The sequence below is a fragment of the Mesocricetus auratus genome, unplaced genomic scaffold (genome assembly GCF_017639785.1).
Source record: "Mesocricetus auratus isolate SY011 unplaced genomic scaffold, BCM_Maur_2.0 Super-Scaffold_100025, whole genome shotgun sequence".
NCBI lineage: Eukaryota > Metazoa > Chordata > Mammalia > Rodentia > Cricetidae > Mesocricetus > Mesocricetus auratus.
In genome coordinates this window covers 10,239,233-10,250,029 of record NW_024429206.1, presented here as the reverse complement: position 1 = coordinate 10,250,029, position 10,797 = coordinate 10,239,233, and the positions used below count along the sequence as shown (strand labels likewise).

At 49.3% G+C, this 10,797-nt stretch overlaps 1 long non-coding RNA gene across 1 annotated transcript; it reads left to right on the top strand.

Annotated features, from left to right (window-relative positions):
* Nucleotides 1–4,341: 4,341 nt before the first annotated feature.
* Nucleotides 4,342–7,787, top strand: LOC121133906. The gene is made up of 3 exons (XR_005870920.1): nucleotides 4,342–4,651; nucleotides 5,566–5,691; nucleotides 7,637–7,787. It is a non-coding gene; the product is annotated as an uncharacterized LOC121133906 (long non-coding RNA).
* The last annotated feature ends 3,010 nt before the right edge of the window (nucleotides 7,788–10,797 follow it).

Here is a 10,797-nt window from a genome sequence, read left to right as displayed (position 1 = left end):
CAACAATTGCATGCATGGATGGGTAGATACATGAATAAATAGATCATGGGCAGATGGGCGGATGGATGCATGGATGCATGGATGGATGGATGGATGGGGGATGATGGCTGGCTGGGTGATAAATGAAATAGATCAACATTGCATGTATGTATGGGTTGCTACATCATGGGTGGATCGATGGATGGATGGACGGATGATTGTTGGGGGATAGACAGATAGACAGACGATGCTGGTTGCATGGTCAGTGAATAGATAAATCGAGAGATGGAGGCTAGATGGATAGATGGATGGAAGATTAATGGATAAATAAATAAATTGATAACTGCATGGAAGAGTGGATGGATAGATAGACCAACAGAGGACACTGGATGGATGGCCAATGGATGACTAGATAGAGGATAGATAGATGGTTGAAGATTGGATGAAAAGTTGGCTAGATGCAGGTTGAAAAGATGGATGGACAGCTATAACTGGAGGTTGGATGGATGGTAAATAGCAAATGGATGTACACATGGCCAAGTAGGGAGTTAGTGGTGACGTTCTAGTAGCACACACATACACAAGTACCATCAGTGGCAGTGATAACAAGGCCTAGCTGAGAGGTACTCAATGACAGGATGGAGATGAAATTACAGCCACAAAGCTTTTATCTACTACAACCTTGATTGGTTAATGTTCATGTGGCCCTGCAGGAGAAGCACTCCCATGGCTGTGGTGCTGAGGATGGGAGTCTAGAGCAAGGAGTTTGGAGGCCCCACCTGTGGCTTCATAGCTCCTGAAGAGTAGACCAGGTTCTCTTTCTCTTTTCAAAGATTTAGTTTATTTTTAATTGTGTGTGTGTGCATGTGTGTGCACGCATGTGTGTGCACGTGCATATGCATGTGCATACACACATGTGCATGAACATACATGCACAGCTCCTGTAAAGTCCAGAAGATTCACTGAATTCCTCAAAGCTGGAGTCCCATGTGGCTGTGAGCCATCAGCCATGGGTACTAGGACCTGTACTCTAGTTCTCTACATGAGCAGCATTCCCTTGCCCAGAGTTGCCTCTCAAGCCCCGATGAGGTTCTTGTTATAAAACACAAATGCCTTTTCCAGCCTGTAGAGAGAGTCTTCCAGAGACAGGATTGGAGGAGTCATTAAAAGAAACATAGGTAAGTGGAGAGGATAAGCAGAACAGAGAAAAAACCCAGTACATGTATAGATTTGTATTTATTTGGCACTGGATGTATACCAAACCAGATGTTGGTATACATTTGTGGTCAACTCTTGACAGTGAATTCAAAGGGTTGGGCTCTGTAAAAAGGAAACTGAGGCTGTGAGAGAGTGAAGAACCTTCTAAACTCAGGGTGCAGAGCTGAGATTTGACACTCACTCAAACTTCCTTCAAGACCCGCGCTGTTACTACCTGTTTCATGAGATGAAAATTAAATGAAAGAAGAAAAGGGGAGGGGGAGGCGAAAATCTGCCCCTACCCAAATAAAGGAGATGTTAAAAAAGGAAAAGAAAGACAGGATTAGAAGCAGGAAAAGAGGGAAAATGTTATAGGACAGGAATAAAAGCGAGAAAAAGCAAGAGGGCAGAGGGCCCTTTCCCATCTGCTCCTGGCCAAAGAAACCACAGCGCAAATTGCAGTGGCCGATCTCCTCGCACACACAAAGTGCCTTTTAGTGTGCACACTGGCCTCTGAGGGCCCGGCAGGGAGAGACGGCTGGCGTCGGCTGCAAGGAGTCTGAGGGCCCTGGCAAGAAAACCTCAAGGAAGGCTTAGTGTCTGGGGTCATCGGATTAAAGGAGGTAGCAAAGCTGGAAATGGAGGAGACAGCAGGGAAGGGGGGGCAGAGACAGGGGCGGCTGACCCCTATGACCTCCTGCCTGCTCTAACCTGATGTAACATATAATCCTGGTAAACAAAATAGTATTAACCCTTGGGGCCAGGTCAACCCCTTCCACATCTGCCTGAGACTGCCAGACTGTGTGTCCTAAAGGCTTAACTCTTTCTTGGGGTCCTCTGAAGGCTGCCACACAGCTCCGCTATTCAATGCATTGAATTGGAAACAGAAGTTCAGGGAAGTGGGGAGTTCTTGGCATAAGCAAGCAGACATATACAGAGAGAGGGCTCTCCTGGTCATCAAAACTAGACAGGAGTGTCTAAAGGGAAAAACACATACTGGACTCCCCACCATGTCTGACACTGTGTAGTGCCTTCATTCTGTTTAAACGGATCATTGTCTCTCTTGCACCTTGCCTAGCTCCAAAGGCAGGTTAATATGAAGCCATGCTACAAGAGGAGTGCTCCATGACTGGGTGATGTGAGCATCTTGGGGGCTTTATAGATACAGAAGGCCGTCATGTCCCAGACCTCCCAAACCCGAGTCTGCATTTTCACCGTATCTCTAAATGACTGGGGTGCACACTGCACCCACAAACCCAACACTTAGTTCGTGAGACAACTGGACTTCTTGTTTGTTTTGTGTTGCTTTGTTTTGTATGAGGTTCCTCTGTGTAACAGTCCTGACTGCCCAACTCTAGATCAGGTTAGCCTTAAATTCACTGAGATCCACCTGTTCACTGCCTGCTGAGTGCTGGGATTAAAGGTGTGAGCCACCATTGCTCATGAGACATCTGTTCTTCAAGAGCATCTGTCTAAAACAGAAAATGAGCTCACATACTTTAAACACGGCCACATTGCCCCCTACTACGTGTGACATTTGATGTGTATGGGACAGTAAAAGTCATTGCAAGGTTTGGCCAACACTCACCAGTGTGAGTGTTGAGCTAGGTAGATTGAAGTGGGGAATAAGATGGTGTTTCATATAGCTCTCTCCTCATCTGGTGAAATTATGAAGGTTTCCTTGGGTAAATGCTTCCTTACTCCTTCCCTGAAGTTCTGATTGGGGCTGCTGTCACTCACAGCTCATCCGTGATGATACCGGCCAGACCAATTGGAGGCCTTCCTGAGATTTTTGTATGTAATAGTCTACCAACAGACAGAATGCCCATCCTGATGGAGAGTTGCATACCAAAGTTCTACACACACACACACACACACACACACACACACTCTCTCTCACACACACACACACACACACACACACACACACGCGCGCGCGCGTGCGCGCATGCACACTCAACAGAGAGTGGGAGGTCACCTCATCTCTGGATCCTTTGGTGTCAATAAGTTCCCATTAGGAGTCAGGCCAATATAAAGAGTCTTTTATATGTGGGGAAAAATCCAGAATTAGAATCATTAGCTCACTCTATGACCTTGAAATTATGTAAGTAAGGCATCTTTTTCAAGCTACTTCAAGCTCTGCCTTCTTTCCCCTTTGTTCTGAACCACAAAACAAGGTTAAGAACGTGTCTTGGAACAAAGACCACCCCCCCCAGGTCCCAGGTTAAGGGGCAGTCTTTGTGTCAACACCTCCTCCATGTGGAGATGTTCCTGGACTTCCAACCACCAGATGACCCAAGAGCCACCATGTGCAGTGTTTATGACACCTGAGGACCTGTTCCTACAAGATACAGGATTCCTGAGAGTGTGGTTGTATCTATCCTAGTCACCATTGTATTCCCAATGACCAGCCCAGCCTGGAGAAGCATTCAGTGGTTATTTTTGCACTTGGTGCATCTTAAAAGTATAGGGCTGGCTGGGTCAGCAAGGATGGAGACACCAGAGAGAAGTGGTAGGAAGGAGAAAACCTCTACCCAACATTGTCTTCTGTAAAGAGGTAACAAACAAAACCCTTAGCCACCATAGCAAGGGATGGATGGCTTTAAGCAGAATCAAGGCATATATGCCCACCTGGCTGACAGAAGGCCTCTAGCATAGCTTCCAATATAACATCCTAAGGACACTTCAGAGCTAGGTTCTTAGGTACACCCAGACATTGAATGGACACTTTCTTCTCTTGATATCCATTCTGTCACTTGTACAGCCAAACTGTCCTCTTTGGCTCCCAGTAGGAATGTCATGATTGAAATTCAGCTGACCATCAGAATCCTGAGCCAGAGGGTCCATCCTTGCTTGTTGATCCAAATCTTCCGGTTAGTTGAGGAAGCCAAGGAATGGGAAGGTCAAAAGCAGCCCTGCCCATCTCTTCTTTCCCGTGTGTTTCTCAAGGAGGATGGGCAAGACATATGGACTTCCCCGATTCCAGAGCCTGTGGGCCTTACTCAAAGACCCAGGGTGAAGAGGCAGGGAAGGCAAGGGTGGGGACTTCCTGGCCACACCTGACATCTATGGGTGCTCTCCTAGACTCCTCTCTTCTTTGTTACATCATGCGGACTTCCCCTAAGCCTGCCTGAGCATATTTCACAATATGGCAGCTGACTTCTTTGAACCAAAGGAGAGCAAGGTGGAAGCCACCAGAACTTTCATAACCCAGTGTCAGTTGTGGCCAGTGTCATATCTACAATACCCTTATGAGTGACCAGGTCTGCCCTAGTTAGCATGGGAGGGATCTATACAAGGCCATGGATACCAGAAGATGGACTCACTGAAGGGTGGCTGCTATAGTGAGAGAATGCAAAGACAGAAAATGGTCTGAGACTTCATTGTCAACTGGATCACAATGGCATCATCTTAACATTCAAGAGGATGATGTCCACAGAAAACAAACAAGAGTTCAAGATCCACATTTGGTACTGTAAGTGCAAAGGCATGAACTGGACCTAAATCCCTCCCCCAACAGGCTTCCCCTATCTTTCCTACTACGAGGTGGCCTGGATCTCAGAACTGAGCAAGCCACTGAGATTTCAGCTTGGCAAGATCCAGCACCCAAGGTTTGGCCAACCTCCAGCATCCTCACCCCTCCTGCCCTCTCTGTGGATCATTTATTCCAAGACCTGCTATAAATATCCACTCAGTGAAATACCTCGCTCCTCGGGTACCCACTCCCCACCCCTGGCAGCCTGTGCCCTGCTCAAACAATGCCAGTTTGCAATCAGCCTGCAATCTGAACCCACTCTGCTCACCCGGCGCTCAAGGACTGCCCAAGCTAGTCTGCTGGGGCATGCTGGCATGCCCCCAAGATCGCTTTTGCAAGTTAATGGCGCAGTAGTCAGTTGTTAAAAACACTAATTGACATTAAATAGGTGATGTTATCTGACAACACACAGACGGCTCCGTTCTATACTTTCATCTTTGCTTCCTTTTCTACTTCTTCATTATTTTTTCATGCCTGGGAGTCCCAGCTAAGGTCAGGAGTCACCCGGGGCCAGAAGAGAAGGACATACAAATCGCCATTGGCTTCTATCAGCAGTAAGAGAAGTCCAGGGATGACTTAGCCATCATCACATGACAGATGTCCTGACCCTCCTGCTGGACCATTGGATCTTGGTCTGTCCCAAGATAGGGGGCTTCAACCGGAGTCACTGTGTATGATGGGCAAGTGTTCTCCCACTCAGCCCCAGCCCCAACCCTGCCTTTTCCCTTTGAGTTTCCTTAAGAAACTCTCTGGACTGAGGAGATGGATCAGCCAGTAAGGGGCATGCCTTGTAAGCACAAACTGTGAACATTTACTGGGTGTCATATCACTTAGAAATGTCTGCCCTTTTATAGGTATCATTTCTGCTACCAGTGATCCCCAAACCACACCTCTCCAATCCTCCACCATGGGGAGGAACTGGAACCTCCCAGAAATGAAGTCGGAGTTTAAGGGCACAGAGTGAGCAGAACACAGTTAAGGTCAGTAACTTAATGTGTCCGAGACCATGGCTAAATCACAGTCTCCCAGGTGCCTACATCCCAGACCCCATGACCACATTAGGTCGTGGGGCAGAGGATCATGCGTGGAGAGATAACCATGGATCTTCCTAATAGAGTCACAAGATCATTAAGAGAATTTCCAAATCAAACTGGGCTCGCAGATGGGAGCCAAGCAGAAAGAGCTGGGAAGCTTCCATGAGGCTGGGAAAGCGGAGGAGGAAGCCACAGGACAAGGGGTGCAGTTGCCCCTGGAAGCTGTAATAGATAAGCAATGGACAGCCCCTAGAGCCTCCAGAAGGAAGCAAGTCCGACACACATGTTGATTTTGGTATGGTGACAGCTGTGCAGGACCTCTCGCTCCCAGAACTGTAAGATGACCAGTGTGTCCTGTTTTAAGTCATCAAGTTCCTTGTCGACAGCAGTCAAATGCTAATGCGCCTGATCACACTCTGAACAACCATAAGCATGATGGTGTTAGGGGACAACTTAGGAAAGGCAGTGCTCCCCTTCTACTTGCGTGGCTTCTGGGGATTGAACTCGGGTCGTCTCCTTGGCCCTGCTGGGTGAGTTTTAAGCCTGGAATGCACATGACTCACCCACCCTCCTCCTTTTCCTCCCTTCCTCCTTACCCGTTCCTCCCTCCACGCCTGTTCCCTCTTCCCTTCCCTCTGCCTTGATCCCCCCTTCTCCTTCATCTTCTTCCTCCTCCTCTTCCTTTTCCTTCTCATCTCCCCCTTCCCCTCTTTCTTGTTTTAGTTTCTTGAAAAAGGCTCTTAAGGATGCCAGGCTGGAGTAACAACATTCAGTATGTACCCAAGGATGGCCTTGAACTCCTCATCTTCCTGCCTCTGCCTTCCAAGTGCTGGGATTAGAGCCACCACACCCAGCTCAAACACATTCTTTCTGTCTCTGCAAAGTGGAGACACTGAGAGGCAGCCAGGACTCCGGTTACCTACGGAGAAGCCAGTTAAGTGCCTTGAAATGTGGACACATTTGGGACAGCAGAGGTGCAAAAGCCACAGCACATGGAGGCTCTCCCTCCCTGGATAGCATCCAAGGGTAGATGCCCGAGTCATCTCCATGGGGTCACCGAGGTCATCTTGGGCCTGTGCTCACCTCAGCAGAGGCTGCAGGCTGACAGGCGCCCAGCCATCTGGGTCCCCCGACAAAGGGATCTTGGCATGAGGCCTTAATGGCATGGCCAGTCTGGGGCGTGGGAAGCTTTGGGTTAGCTTTCTTAGGGGAATATTGCCGGCACCATGAGGACATGGGGACCACAGCTGGAGACAGAGAAATGGGTCTCTGGGGGCCTAGTGGTGCCTCTGTGGGCCCCAAGGGAGACAAGAGACTGGGCTGCCACCGGCCCCATGCTTCTTAAAGGCCATTACGTGCCGCTGTGGGCAAAGAGCTGGGCGCAGAGCATTTGATCAGCGTAGATTGGACCCAGTGGATCAATGGCCGGGTGGACAGCTTCAGCTCCCTTCCTGAGCCCACCCCTCCTCAACCAGTGCGGGCGCCAGACCCACAACAGGTCCTCAGCAGCTGTCAATCAAAACCATGAAATATTCATCCCAGTTAATCTCCTTCGGGGACCTACCCAGAGCCCCGATGGGGCTGGACAGTGCTTACACACTTATAAAGGACAGGTGTGGGGGAGGGGGAGCGGAGGTGCTGGGGACACAGGCTTAGCAGGAGGCAGCTTGACACCTTGCTCGAAGATACCCCTCAGCCAACATTTCAGTGGCATCCATTTGCAAAATTATCACAATGGTTACCAAACACACTACCGACCATAAGTGGCGTAGATATACATTTATGTGTATTCTGCATAATAATGTATGAAATATAAATACACGTATTTGAGTCTTTTAACCCATCTGCATGTTCTATACTGGAGTAATTTCAATTTTTTTTTCTCTTACAGTACTGGGATCCTATCACCCTGGTCCAGGACCTTGTGCACACTGGGAGAGTAATCTGTCACTGAGCTATATAGTCACAACCCTTTAAATACATTAATCACCACCAAGAAGAAGGTGGCATTGCCACTAGTTACTTTAAGGGACTGTGGCTCAGAGGGATATGGTGACAGCTATGTTGGACTCTACAGTTACCAACAGCCTTAGGAAAAAAATCATTTTGGTAATGGGCGTTGAGGGCTGCCCTCCTGTGCTTTGACCTCCAGTGGGCTGTGGCCATTCATGGTGTCTGTGTGCTGTTAGACAGTTCTTGTAGGGAGCGTCCTCTCTCGTCCCCTAGCTCCAACAGGCAGGAAGCCTCGATGAGCACATTAGAGGCCAAGAGACCCAGGACTTGGGAATTCTTTAGGCTCCCCATTGGAGCACAAGATCTTGCCTTGGGCAGTTGTCACGTACCCTTCCTAAGTCATCCTCATTCTATCGGTGCCATTGTCCTGTCCCGGTATGAGTCACCATGCTGCTGCTGCTGCTGCTCCAGCTGAAAGGGAGCATATGGTCTGAGGTGGCCTGTAAGCCCCATGCACTCCCTGCTTTCTCTCATCTTGTCCGATGGCTTTAGAGAGCAAGTCTGATGACAGAAGACTTCCTGATGGTGTCCTCTTCTGTCAACAGCAAAAGCCAGACTCCTGGTGGCGCTGTCACACTCCTACCACCTTCGGCCTCCCAGGACCCTAGTCCCCTCACCAGGCTGGAGACCCAGGCCACTTTCGCGGCTCCCTCATGGGTGCTGCTCTAGCCCTGTCTTCTGTGTGGACCTTATGGGCTCCAGAGTCCCCAACTGCTGACCTCCTAGTCCCCTCTGAATCCTCCTTCGTCCTCCCAGGTGAGGGTCAGAGGTGATTACTCTTAGAGTTGGCTTACAGTCATCCATGCCCCTCTTCCCCTCTACCCTGGAACAATCTTTCTCTTGGGCCTCAGTTCCCCCCCCCCCCGCTGGCTAAAAGAGGCTAAAAGAGGCTGTTGAGTTCCCATAAGTCACGAGTAACAGTCTGAATTCTCCAAGCACTGAAAGGCAGGTTTAAACAGTCAGGCTTTTATCAGAGGGAAAATCGGAAGGAGAATGTGCAGGTTGGAGGGGTCATCAGGCCAGTGTGAGAGGAGAGACGTCCGGAGGTGACATGTGAGTGTTCTAGATATAAGAGCGAGGCAGATGTCCTGGTACTTTAGTGAGGCATCCTAGGCTTCCAGGAATGGGCCCCACCTCAGTGCCACTCTGGGTAGACACAGGCACACAGACATACACACACACATATACCACATATACATAGCACAGAGACACACACACACCACATACCACATATACATAACACAGAGACACACACAGACACACACACATAACACAGACACATAACACATACACATAACACAGACACATGCATACATACACACAGACATAGAGATGACACCTTCTGCTTCCCATCTCCTCACCAGGCTAGAGACCCAGGCCCACCACTGACTCTAAGTTGTGTGTCTGAGCATGGTGAACTTCCTGCTGTATACATTTTAACACAATTTGAAGGGAAAGTACGGCCTTCTTAGAGTCAGTTCACATAGCTCAGATCTCCAGCTCATCTCACCCAGATGACTGCTTGTTGCTGTGATGGGGGGGGGGAGGGAGGGCGATGACAATGATGATGATGATGATGACAATGACCAATCTGAAGTGAAATGGTACACACCGAGCAAGTACCCCAGGCAAACCACCCGTGTATTCTGTGACAAGGGGGACCACGCTGTGTGCTCCAGGTGGCCAGGGTCCTCTAGCATCTTTGTGTACTGTAAATGTCATCTAGGACACCCAAACCTAATACATGGTAGCCATGGCAATAGGCATTCTTCCCTCTAGCTACAAAGACAAGTGGGGATTCTCCAACTCCTGGAACAATCGACCCCTTACCCCTGCAACCTCCACCTGCCCACAAATTCAGGAAAATGAAGCCTGGCCCACATGTGGCCTGTTCAGCCCCAGGCTGGGCCAAGAGGTCAACCTGGCCTCTTGTGATTGCTCTCGATAGACACTTCCTCTCTGATGCCCAGCTCCCCCCCCTCCACTCACTAACCCTTTGCAGGACTCTGGAATAAGCGGTACTCTGTTAGTCTGGGGCCTTTGGATGCCACCATCCCAGCTGCTGAGGCCAGCAGCCCTCCAGGCAGGTGGGCCTGAGTGCCGGAAAGTACCAGCACTTCCTCCAGTGCTGATGGGGTCAGGGATGATGGCTAATTGGAGGATGCTGGGCTGATGTCTGTCTCCGGCTTCCTGTCACCTTGCGTAGGAAGGTCACTCACTGTGGGCAACAGCCATCCGCCACCCACCTCCAGCTGCTACAATGCAGGCAGATCTCCAATACATGGCTTTTTGCCTGACCCTTGCTATTGTAGCCCCCCCCAAGTATCTCCCCAAACTCGCATGCTGACACCTTCAGAAAGAAGGGGGAGGGGGAGGGGGAAGGCTCAGTAGGCAAACTACTTGCCATGCAAGCCTGAGCACCTGATGTCCACCCCCAAAAATGACATAAAAAAGTAAGGCATGGTGGCTTGCCACTGTAACCTCCATGCTGGGGAAGCAGAGACAGTCCTCTGACCTAGCCGGAATCAGTGAGCTCTGGGTCCGTCAGCCCTCTTGTCTCAAAAAGAAGTGGAGGACCAGCAACGTAGCTCGGGAGGTGAAGTACTTGCTGCCAATCCAGAGGACCTGAGGTGGGTCACTAGGGTGGGACCCAACTAGTGGCAGAAGGGAATTGATAGCTGCAAGTTGTCCCCTGATCTCCACGTGCCCTCCCCCAAATATAAATAAATATAAATTTAAAACACGTAAAAAGAGTGTGGTGGCACACACCTTTAATCCTAGCGTTCGGAGGACTTATGCGAGTGGTGAATTCGAAGGCAGCCTGGTCAACAGAGCTCCAAGTCAACCAGGGCTACACAGTAGAGAGACCCTATCAATAATAATAATAATAATAATAATAATAATAATAATAATAATAATAATAATAACATGGACAGTATACTAAGGTTGATACCTGAGGTTGATCTATGACCCCTACATAGACACACACACACACACACAAGAGGAAGAGCTACCATGTCTGCTATACCCCAGACTCTC